Below are 11,713 nucleotides of genomic sequence, written 5' to 3' on the forward strand. Positions count from 1 at the left end.
CAGACTGGAGGGTCAGGCACCGTCCTGCTGCGTGAAGGCCGGGGTGCCAGCAAGACTGCTGAATGCCCCGGCACGCTCCTCCAGGAGTGCTGGCCCCTGGAACAAGAGGGGTGTCCCGGAGGGTCGCCAGACAGGGGTACACAGGCGGTCCTGGAAGGACTGGGTTTGAACGGCACGGGTCCACTTCTATGCTTTTCTTTCTGTAAGTGCTGCCGGCAGAAGCCACAAGGCCTTAGTTCCCAACAGCGCCTCCTCCCCACTCCGTCCGCACAAGACCTTACCAGTCCGAGAGCGCGGGGGTCCTGTGCGCTGACCCTTCGCACCGGGGAGGAGGGGCCTGGGCTGCAGGGGCCGGTTCCCAGGGGAGCTCAGGCCTGGAGACGCTGGGGGCCCGGGTCGGCGCAGCACAGGGAGGCCGGGTCCTCCCTGACTGGGTGTCTCCGGGGCTGCCGCCGCCAGGCGACCACTACACCTGCGGGCTGGCCGTGCGGGCGCCTCTGCTCATGCGCAGTGTCTGGCCCAGCCCCGCCCAGCCCGGCTGTACCGCCTTCCAGTAAATACACCCGCGGGACTGTAAACATATTTTCCTTCTTTAGGGTTGTCTTAACCACGTTTCCTCTTCTCTAGCGGACTTCGTTAGGAGCATGCAGTATATAGTACGTATAACATACAAAATGCGTTATCGTTAATTGACTGCAATGCGTTGCTACGGTCAATTGACTGCACCGTGTTGTTATTGTTAATTGACTGCATTGCATGATTGTTAACTGACTGCATATGTGATCTATCCTAAGGCTTCCGGGCAACGGTAGGGTATCAGTAGTTAAGTTTTGGGGAGGGGGAGTCAAAAGTGAGATGCAGATTTTGATTAGGGTACCCCTAACCCCCACATTGTCCAAGACCCTCCTGGTCATTCCGAATCTCCTGGATGATATTACACCCTCCTGGAAGGGGACCTTGATGGTAAAACGCGTGCTCCGGGCTGGTAGGTCAGGTATGTGGACTGCCACAAGAGACGCAGCATGGAGCACGAGTGTCTGGGTTATTCGTGAGGCATTTGCTTTAAAGCATATCTCTGTAATAAAATTGGCTTATGCTGTACATTGGTTTTCTTTTTTCCCAAATTAGTCACTTTTAACACTACAAATGAGGTACAAGCTTCAGCCTGTTCCAGGGCTGTATCATCTCCGTCCAGTTTGCCTTGGCTCAGCCATCATGCAGTAACAAAACTCGTCCTAATTCATTGTTACCACGAGATGCCCACTCGAGAGTCAGCAGGCTTTCCAGAAATAGGTTTTGCAGGACTGGAGACAGAAAGGGCAGAATATTTCTCACTGTGGGCAATACACCAGGTGCTCTTCTGTAAAGTAAATGAGCCCTAAATGCAGTGGGTGGGCTCGCTGTGTTTCTCTTCCTTCCTATCGGTCAGGGTCTGATTCCTGAGGAAAACTTGGGTTAACTGTGGGAGGAAGAAGCTAACTCATCAGAGTGAGATAGTGTAACATTAACTTCCCGGGGTGAACGCTGACCTCCCCTGTGCATGGAGCCAAGCCCTTAGCTTGCGGAGGATGTAGGATGTACGCACCCCTCCTGTGGCCCACGCTGTGGTCTAGACTCTCCCAGCACCTCCCCTGCCGAGTGTACACACACAACACGCCCCCGACAACACTCTCCACTTCTGTGCCGTTGAATCTGTCCGACTTTGGGCAGATGCATTTCCCAGGTGTCATTTGGGCACAGCTGTCTCCAGCAGGATAAAGAGCTGCAAAGAACAGAGGCCTTCTAGTCTCCAGGACCCTCATGCCCTCCACCCCTAGGACCCCCCGGATCCTGGGAGAGAGCCCCTCCTCCAGGCCACTGAGCCTATATATACACACAACATATACGAAGGTCTTTCTGAGCTTGAGCCAGGAGCCTGGGAGGCTTTGCAGTCAGTCTGATTCTCGCACAAGTAGAATGACTGCCGGATTCGACTGGCCCTGGCCTGAAATTGACGTTATCCAGTCCCCAACTCACCATCGTCCTTGGGATGGTGGCCATGGGGACCAGCAGCCATGGGGACCAGCACGCATGGGGACCAGTGACCATGGGGACCAGCAGCCATGGGGACCACCGCCCATGGGGACCACCACCCATGGAGACCACCACCCATGGGGACCAGCAGACATGGGGACCAGTGACCATGGGGACCAGCAGCCATGGGGACCACCGCCCATGGGGACCACCACCCATGGAGACCAGCACCCATGGGGACCAGCAGACATGGGGATCAGTGACCATGGGGACCAGCAGCCATGGGGACCACCGCCCATGGAGACCACCACCCATGGGGACCACCGCCCATGGGGACCACCACCCATGGGGATCAGCAGACATGGGGACCAGTGACCATGGGGACCACCGCCCATGGGGACCACCACCCATGGGGACCAGCAGACATGGGGACCAGTGACCATGGGGACCAGCAGCCATGGGGACCACCGCCCATGGGGACCACCACCCATGGGGACCAGCAGACATGGGGACGAGTGACCATGGGGACCAGCAGCCATGGGGACCACCACACATGGGGACCACTGCCCTTGGGGACCACCACCCATGGGGACCAGCAGACATGGGGACCAGCAGATATGGGGACCACCACCCATGGGGACCAGCAGACATGGGTACCAGTAGCCATGGGGACCAGCAGCCATGGGGACCACCACCCATAGGGATCACCACCCATGGAGACAACCACCCATGGGGACCACCACCCATGGGGACCAGCAGCCATGGGGACCACCACCCATGGAGACCAACAGACATGGGGACCAGTGACCATGGGGACCAGCAGCCATGGGGACCACCGCCCATGGAGACCACCACCCATGGGGACCAGCAGACATGGGGACCAGTAGCCATGGGGACCAGCAGCCATGGGGACCACCACCCATAGGGATCACCACCCATGGAGACCACCACCCATGGGGACCAACACCCATGGGGACCAGCAGACATGGGGACCAGCACCCATGGGGACCAGCAGACATGGGGACCAGTGACCATGGGGACCAGCAGCCATGGGGACCATCGTCCATGGGGACCAGCAGACATGGGGACCAGTGACCATGGGGACCACCGCCCATGAGGACCACCACCCATGGGGACCAGCAGACATGGGGACCAGTGACCATGGGGACCAGCAGCCATGGGGACCACCGCCCTTGGGGACCACCGCCCTTGGGGACCACCACCCATATGGACCACCACCCATGGGGACCAGCAGACATGGGGACCAGCAGCCATGGGGACCAGCACCCATGGGGACCAGCTGACATGGGGACCAGTGACCATGGGGACCAGCAGCCATGGGGACCACCGCCCATGGGAAGACACATTGAAGTTGCTGTCCTCTGCTGCAGATAAGGACTGAAACTGCTCAGTGCCACATAAAACCATAAGCACCTGTGTCTAGTCTGAATTTGGTGACTGCCTGGACATTACATGACAGCTCCAGGGCCCCAAGGAGCAGCTGGGTAAAGACTCACTGGCCCAATCAATTCCAGGGACACATTACTTTCCACCCTCCTCACCCCTTGAGCGCCAACTGTGTTCCCTGTGGTCAGGGGCTTTATTCACCTACTGTGCACGGCTGTCCAAACCCTCTTTTTAAAAATAACCTATATTTTGTGACTCCAACCTGCACATCAATTCACATGATTGACTATGTTTCTGTCACTTTTTACTTGAACTCCTTGCTTGGGTGGCTTGGCTCAGTTTTACATCCAAACCTAATTGCAGCTCCTGTCTGAGAAATATACCAACAGCCTCAGTAAAGCAGAAGTCGGCTATGTACACAGAGTTACCGCAGAAGAGGAACGAAGTTGAATTTTACTCTAAGAAATGTGGGTGACAGGTGGTCTGGAGGGCATCTAGCGAGGGCCTTGCCGAGCGTGACTCAACTCTGATTACTGTGATTTCGTGTTCACTAACAGGCATTCAGCGGGTGTAAAACCCAGGCTCCTGCTGGGTGTGTTTCTGCCCCCGGCACCAAAGCCTTAGCTCTTCTTCAGCACGTAAAGACTCATCAGTGATTGTACCGCCAAGGGAAACACCTTCTTCTTTCTCTTCCCAGGGAGGTGGGATTAAGGAATCGAAGGCTGGAGATGGGCACAGAGATGGGCCAGCACATCTCCCCGGCAGCGCTAGACAGGCTCCCCGTGCCGTAACTGAGGGTGAGGCCGTGTGAATGTGCTGTTTATGGAATGACTACATCTACTCCACATGGTTTTATGACAATGGGATTAGACTCCGGATTTGGTGTTCTGGGCTATGGCATGAGTGCTCAGTTGATTGAGTTCCTGGTGCGCGAATAAAGACAGGCACGTGGTTGGAAAACGTGACCGCCTTGTGCTTCCGCGGACGGGTCACGGGGCATGGCTGAGCTGTGTGGGTGCAGGAAGATACGGGTTTAGTAAAGGACCAGATGCTAACAGCCCCCGTGTGTGCCCGTCCTGAGGGCTCAACAGGGTTTGAGTCTCAGGTGTGCCGTACCCCAGAGTCAGCGTCTCCGTCACCCCATCGAGTCCTTACCCCACCTTGGGAGAAATCCTTCATGGCCGGCTCATCTCTGTGCAGTTAGAAGCCACTGGGTCTTTCCCCTAGGATAGATCTAGGAAATAACAGATCAGATTTGAAACTAGCCTAAATAACACATCTAGTTAAAAAAACAAACAAACAAACAAACAAACAAACCTATTTCCTCCAACAAGCCTTAAGACATATTTCACAGACAAATAATGGCCAAATAATAATAAATCCTTATTGGATACTCTTTCCTTTTGTCTGCATAGTGCGTTTCTGTGCAGACATCCGCTCTCGGTATAGACTGCACGATTGTTCACCCTGCCCCACCCTCGCTTTGCCCAGAACCAAAGGGAGGCAGGACTTCTGACTGTAGAGAAGTGGATGATGGATGTTTTTATTGTTAATTCCATAGTGCTCCTTCTTGGCAGTTTTAAAATAGAATTTCAGATCCTCAAGAAGCAGAGAAGATACACAAACACTCATTCAACCAGACCGAAGAGAAGTGGCCTGTACGTTGTGGGAACAGGAAGTGCTTACAAATCGCGGCTGCAAATCCGAAAGCGTGACTTCAGGTCCTGCTCTGACCATGAGCTCCACGTCCGCGTCTCTGGTTTAGCGGGAGCCGTGACTCTGCCGCCCACGGCCCACCCCCACCCCCACCCCGTCTTCCCCGGTGTTCAAGTAGCAGCCTGGTGCTTGTCCTTGCTACGTGCCTGGGGGTCCACGGAGGGCCAGACCAGGCATTATTTCAGTCTGAATATCCGGGATTTAAGTCCCAAGCCTCCCCCAACAGCTGTATGACTAAGAACAAGGCCCTTAACCTCTCTGTGCTTGGTTGCTCACTTCTAAAGTAGGAAGGGAAACGGAACTTCTGTGACAGTAAGTAAACGAACACACGTGAAACACTTCAACAGCTGTGGCACCTGGAAAAGTATCAACGTCCAGTACTGTGAGTACAACCTCCTTTACGACGGGATGTGCTCTATAGCTGAGACCCGAGAGGCCGAGTCTCCCTGCGGGCTGTGCACCAGGACCCCGGGTGGGTTAGGCGCTGCCTGGGTGCACACAGTTTCATAGATGGTACAGCACCAGCTCTGGCCTCCCCGGTACAGTGTTCCCATCACCCACTCATCCTCCAGAGGTGGGAACTTCATACTCCCATGGTTGTGCAGGTCCCTCCAACAGCCCCTTCGGGACCTCGGGAAGAGCAAAGGGTTGGTAGGCTGGGGTGACAAACTGGACAAAGGAGCTGAGGGCTCTCATCGGTTGGGATTAGATGTGGAATCACAAATCTAACTTGGAAGACAGCAGGCAGCTAATAGAGGAGAGAAACTGAAAGGACGGACAGTGAGAGGCCACAGTCTTCCACGGTGCCGGCCACGTGGCCCTCCTGCGTCCACACGCTTCCTGCCGTGTCTCCTTCACAGCCACTAGGCTACTGAGCACTGGACATGCGGTTAATCAGGACTGAGATGCGCTGTAAGAGTAAAAATACACACTGGATTCCGAAGACTTCATACGGAAAACACGATGTAAAATATCTCATCGTTAATTTTTAAAAATTTGAACTGTATTTGAAATACTGATATTTTGGATATATTGACTTAAATAAAATGTATCGAGAAATCTCATTTTATCTGTGTTTTTAATTTGTTTAATATGGCTACTACAAAATTTAAAATTATGTATGTGAATTGTGTTTTATTTCTTGTTGCACAGAATTGCTCTAGATCATGGGTCCCCTGAATTCCCTGCTGCCATGGCCTGGATGGGCTCCTGCACTGGCCTGTTCAACCAGGGTGGGCCCCTCAGTGATGTGTTTGTCCCGAGTGCTGGCCGAGGGGCTGCTGCATACAGTGGGTGGGGATGGTCCATAGGATCGGGCGTCCATACCTATGGGTTGAGATTTCCTGAAGTGCCAAACGAAGCCACTGAGAGGGAGAGAAAAGAATCTGCTAGAAAGAGAGGCTCTCACAGATGTCAGAGACAGGTATAGGGTTAAGGTGGTCGTGAGGGCATCAGAGAACCTGGATAGTTCTGGATAGTTCTAGGAGCCGACACTGATAGCTGGGAGGAGCAAAGGTTGTGATCGGCTTTGTGCTGATGCTGTCCAGAGTAAGGCTCCAGGTTGCGTGCCCGAGCATCGAGCAGGGGCAGGTCTTTGGAGCTGACAGCTATTTTCTTTGTGAAGAAGCTGAGTTGACCTCAGAGAGCAAGAGGGAGACGAAAAATTTAAGATGTTCAGGATGGACCAAACAAAGCTGAGACAGGTGTATGTATTTGTCTCAGTATTTATGTCTTCACCGAAGGAAAAGGCCAACCCCTCATTGATAAATTGGGGGACCCAACCTCAGGGTGGAGGCAAGGACCAGAACTTGAGTTACCCAAGTCTGCCAAATCACAAACAGAATGCGCTGGGCACAGAGTATTGAAAAGTGGGGACTATGGTATGGGGAGTGAAGAGGGGTACAATTTGCAGCCAAAGTAGGGACCCCAACTCAAGAAGAACACAAAAACCGAGTTGTCAAAATTAGATGCAAAGCCAAAGTTGTCCTGGCAGAGAAAATATTTTGCTGGGTCCCAGGAGGCTGAACTGGCTCTCCCTCAATCGCTCCTGACCAAGGTCAGTCAAGGTCAAATGACCTTGGCTGTGGGGAGATGATGAGCCACAAAGGCTGAGAATCTGGCCCGACAATTACGCAAAGTCATATAGATACAGCTCCCCTTGAAACATCGCATTACTGGTCTCCTTTTGGAAGAAAGAAGTGTGTTTCATGAGCTTCGACGAGTCGTGGGTGTGTCCACATGTAGTATGTGGCCCACGGAAGGCGGGGGACTTGACAAGCCGATCGGAGACAGGGCGGTGATGATTTCTATGGAAAGTCTCCAAGACAACTGTATGATCTTGGAGAGACCATTCTTTCCCTCCGGGCCTCAGTTTCTCATTTGTAAAATGACAGACTTGAATCAGATGATCTAGCCGGTTCCTCTAATTTTTTTCATCTTCGGTAAACAAAGGACACACAATATTGTCATATCCCCCCACCCCCAAATTGGCCGCATTGGAAGATTTCAGGAAATGTTTTAAACTTAACTGTAAAACATCAAACGGAAACAAAACACGTGTACACAGTGCATAACACAATTCTAGTAAAATAGCTGACTTACGAGTTCCTTCTCCAGCTAATCCTACAGAAAGTCCTGAGTCCGTGTGTCGCCCAAATAGCCTGCTTCCATTGCTGCTGCTGTAAAATATGGCCCAGCATTTCACTTCCGCGTGGCCCTGCTTCCTTGGCCTTCATTTTATCTTGCTGTTACTCAAGCCATACATCAGTTTATAAGTTCCCTATGAAACTGGGAACAAACTACTTAGCAGGGATCTTACTTATTAAGGGATAAAGCCTGATGAGTGGACTCCGAAAAGTGAGCGTGGCTAGAGGCGAAGATTCTGTTCGGTGTCCAGGCCCGCAGCTCAGCTTGAAATGGTCCAGGCCAGGACTTTCCAGAAACAGAGCCAACATAAGCATACACACAGTACCCCATGTGCTCAGAGGTACTTAGAGCTCTCAGAATCCTTTTTCCCTCTCATTGCTTTGCCAGCACAAGCCACTGGGGACCCAGCCAGCTGAGGCACAGGCAGGCTAAATCATACGACCCGGAAGGTCCATGCCTTTAACCACAGAAAGTAAGTCCTTTTCAGATAGAACTGGAAGGGTCACAGGGGTGCCTGGGTGGCTCGGTCGGTGAAGCGTCCGACTCTTGGTTTTGGCTCAGGTCATGATCTCGTGGTTCATGAGTTTGAGCCCCACATTGGACCCTCTGCTGTCGGTACAGAGCCGGCTTTGGATCCTCGGTCCCCGTCTCTGCCCCTCCTCACTGTGCTTTCCCCTAAATAACTATTTTAAAAATAATAATAATAATTAAAAAACAAATAAATGAAAACACACTTTCATTACTGATTTTTTAAGTCTTTTTGGCATAGGAGGTAGGGACATAGCTAGGGAAGCTTGGATGATGTCTTGAACTCAACGTGGAGCTCAACAAACAGGAACCGTAATATCTTCATTCCTGAACAACTATTAACATTTAGCAGGCGGATCCATGTGAACCCAGCTCCGTGACAACCAAGACTTCAGACGCTCAGCAACTGGCTGGATACCGCGTACTTAACGATGTTTCTTGTTCCGTTGACGTGTGGTGACATCATGAAAAGATTGGTTCCAGAGTGGGTTATAATGAATTTTAAACATATGGACATTTTCCTTCTCTGAGTATGTAGTCTTAGGGCATAATTCTGCCCATCGGGTGGAATCAAAGTGCTCTATGAGCAGTGAGGAATTCTAGATCGGCATTCGGCACACTCCGGAACATCAGGTATGAAAAGTCCAAAAAAATGAGAAAAACTAAGTCACGTGGGAGAAGGAAACTTTGGAAACCTCAAGCATTCTCTTCCTCCGAGAAGTGATTGTCCCAGGTGGTCGGCCCAGCAGTTTGGGGACTTCTTCCTCTTTGCTGCCGGCTGCTTTGTTTCCTCTTTAGCGGGCAGCTCCAGGTTCTGCGAACGTTGTATTTTTTTGTGGTTCGCCTTCCAGTCTACCCTCCAAGGCCTGTGACTCACAAGTCCCGGCTCCAAGCGTTGGCCACAGTCTCAGTGGCTTGGCAGGACACCCCACTCTGACTCCCATCTCCTTGAAGGAAGCCTTGTAGCTGAGGGGGTCCGTGACAGGGGCACAAATCTTATCCAAAATCGATGGCATTGTGTCAGGAATTAAACCATCCGTGATTTGGCCGTGCTTCTCATCCCCACACTAAACAACACAGCACTATTTTGGTGACTTAATCCAATTACAGTCTTTGAAAGAGTACTGTCAGTGCCACCTAGTGGAACTATTGTAAATCCCACCGCCTCGTGATGAGTCCCTAAAATCGGGTTGTCTTCCGGTTTCAAAACCGTCTGGCCTACGGATTCACGTCAAGAGGTTCTGCAGACTTGTCCCCCGATTATGTGCCACACAGAGTCTTACTAGCCGCAAGGCCACTTGAGTGATGTTGGACGGTAGCTCTTACTCGGCCTCCAACGTTTGTGGACGTGCTATTGCTTCTCAAGAAAAAGTCGCTTCGGTTCCTCGCGGCATTCACAGATATCTGTGTGCACAAGCCTGCTCTCTGTGCTTTAGCTAACATATTCTACAGCAGATCCTACGAGGACCGACTGCCCAACTCATAACGAGCTTCTCTTAAATACCATGCTTACCCCCATCGGTAAGCTCCAAATAGACATTTGGTATTTGGATTTGATGATCTGGCCCCAACGGAAGGACACTGATCCAAGTAACGCCAATCAAATTGGGAATTTGGACCTGAGACTGGAGCAGAGACAGGAGTTGGGAAACAATCCTGACAGTAGGTCTGTATCTATTTATGTCCATGTATCTATCCATCTATCTGTCATCTCTCTATCCATCCGTCTATCTATCTATCTATCTATCATCCAGCTCTCTAATCTAGAGAAGAGAAAACATACAAGCAAATGAGGAAGTTTTTTTCTGAAATCAAGTTAAAGATTCTCTTTAAAAATGAAAGGGAAAGAAAGAAAATGACCTTCCATGTTCAGATATGTTTGGGAAATCTTGTTCCACAAACTTAAACAGTTTATTCTCCACAGACCACTTATAGCCTTTCATACGCCAGCGCGCACCATGAATCTTCTGGAAGAGGGGTAGAACACTGATCTCAAGATCTTTCCAGGAAGCCGGGAGCCCCAGCAACAGTCATGCAATCTCTCAGAAGCGCTGCTCAGAGCGCTTCCTTAAGTACTTCCTGAGGGCCCGTGGAACCCCAGGGCTTACTCACACATAGATTTCTGAATCCCAGGCAGGGTCCCTCGTGCGGCAGGTCTAGGGTGGTGCAGAATGTGCTTTTCTAGCAAGTTCCCAGGTGATGATGATCTGCTGGCCTGAGGAACACATCAGAGAAGAACTCTCTAAAGCAGCCTTTCATATTCAGAGAGGAGCTGGAGTGTCCCCCAGCGCGGAGTCATCTGCTGAAGACCGAGTCCGGGGGCAGTGAGTGGCCTTGAACCACACCAGGGCAATCCACTGGCCCAGGACTAGAGAGAGGCCACCAGGAGAGACCTCGAAGCTTCTTACAGAGACAGGTGCCCACCTTCTTCCAGAATAATGTTGAAAATGCACCCATGTGCTCAACAAGTCAGGATTTCCATCAACTGGCTAAATTACTAAGAACTAGATAGTCATATGCTGATCCTTAGAATGACCTCCCTGTATTGTTTTTTCAACTAACAGGCCTTAGCACTCCATAAACTTTCGGTTTGCTTGCTTGTATGTTTGTCACAGAGAAACGTGCAGATTCCTCCGTAGCTTCGGGAAAAGTAGGAGGAACAGGGTGGAATCCAGGGGCTCCTTGGTATAGTTTACCCATTGCGGGCTGCGCAACTCATCATAAACATCCCCGTGACTCTCTACTGGGCTCCAACAAGTCCTTTTTAGTCTGGAGGGCTGACCTGGAGCCCTTTCCCTGAGTCTCTTCACCACCCCAGAGATGCTCGTGCTGGATGCTCTTGGGCGTCTCTTCCACGAGGAGGACTTCCCCGAGCTTCCCTCCTGTGGCCCTTGCCCCATCCATACAGTAGGTAAAATCCCTCTTCCTGGAGGGTCTCTGAGGACTGTGTGTCTTTTCTTTACAGCGTGTATCATAGTTGTATTTCATGCTTATTTGATTAATGCCCATCTCAGCAACCAGACTGTGAGCCCCAAGAAAATAATAAGGTTCTACTCTGCATCGTATCCACAGCATCTACTGAAGTTCCTGACACAGCAGAGGTGCTCAAGTGAAATTTACTGGGTGGATGGAGGGAGGGAAAGGGAGAGGGAGGGAAGGAGAGAGGGGAGGATGGACGGATGGATGGACAGATGGATGGATGGATGGATGGACAGATGGATGGATGGACAGATAGACGGATGGATGGATGGATGGATGGATGGATGGATGGATGGATGGACGGACACATGGACAGTTGGATGGATGGATGGATGGATGGACAGATGGATACACAGGTGGATGAACAGATGGATGAACGGGCATGTTCTACTCCGATAGCAAGGCTTAGAAATCAGGAACCCTA

Source organism: Panthera leo, chromosome D1, assembly GCF_018350215.1.
Source record: "Panthera leo isolate Ple1 chromosome D1, P.leo_Ple1_pat1.1, whole genome shotgun sequence".
Lineage (NCBI taxonomy): Eukaryota > Metazoa > Chordata > Mammalia > Carnivora > Felidae > Panthera > Panthera leo.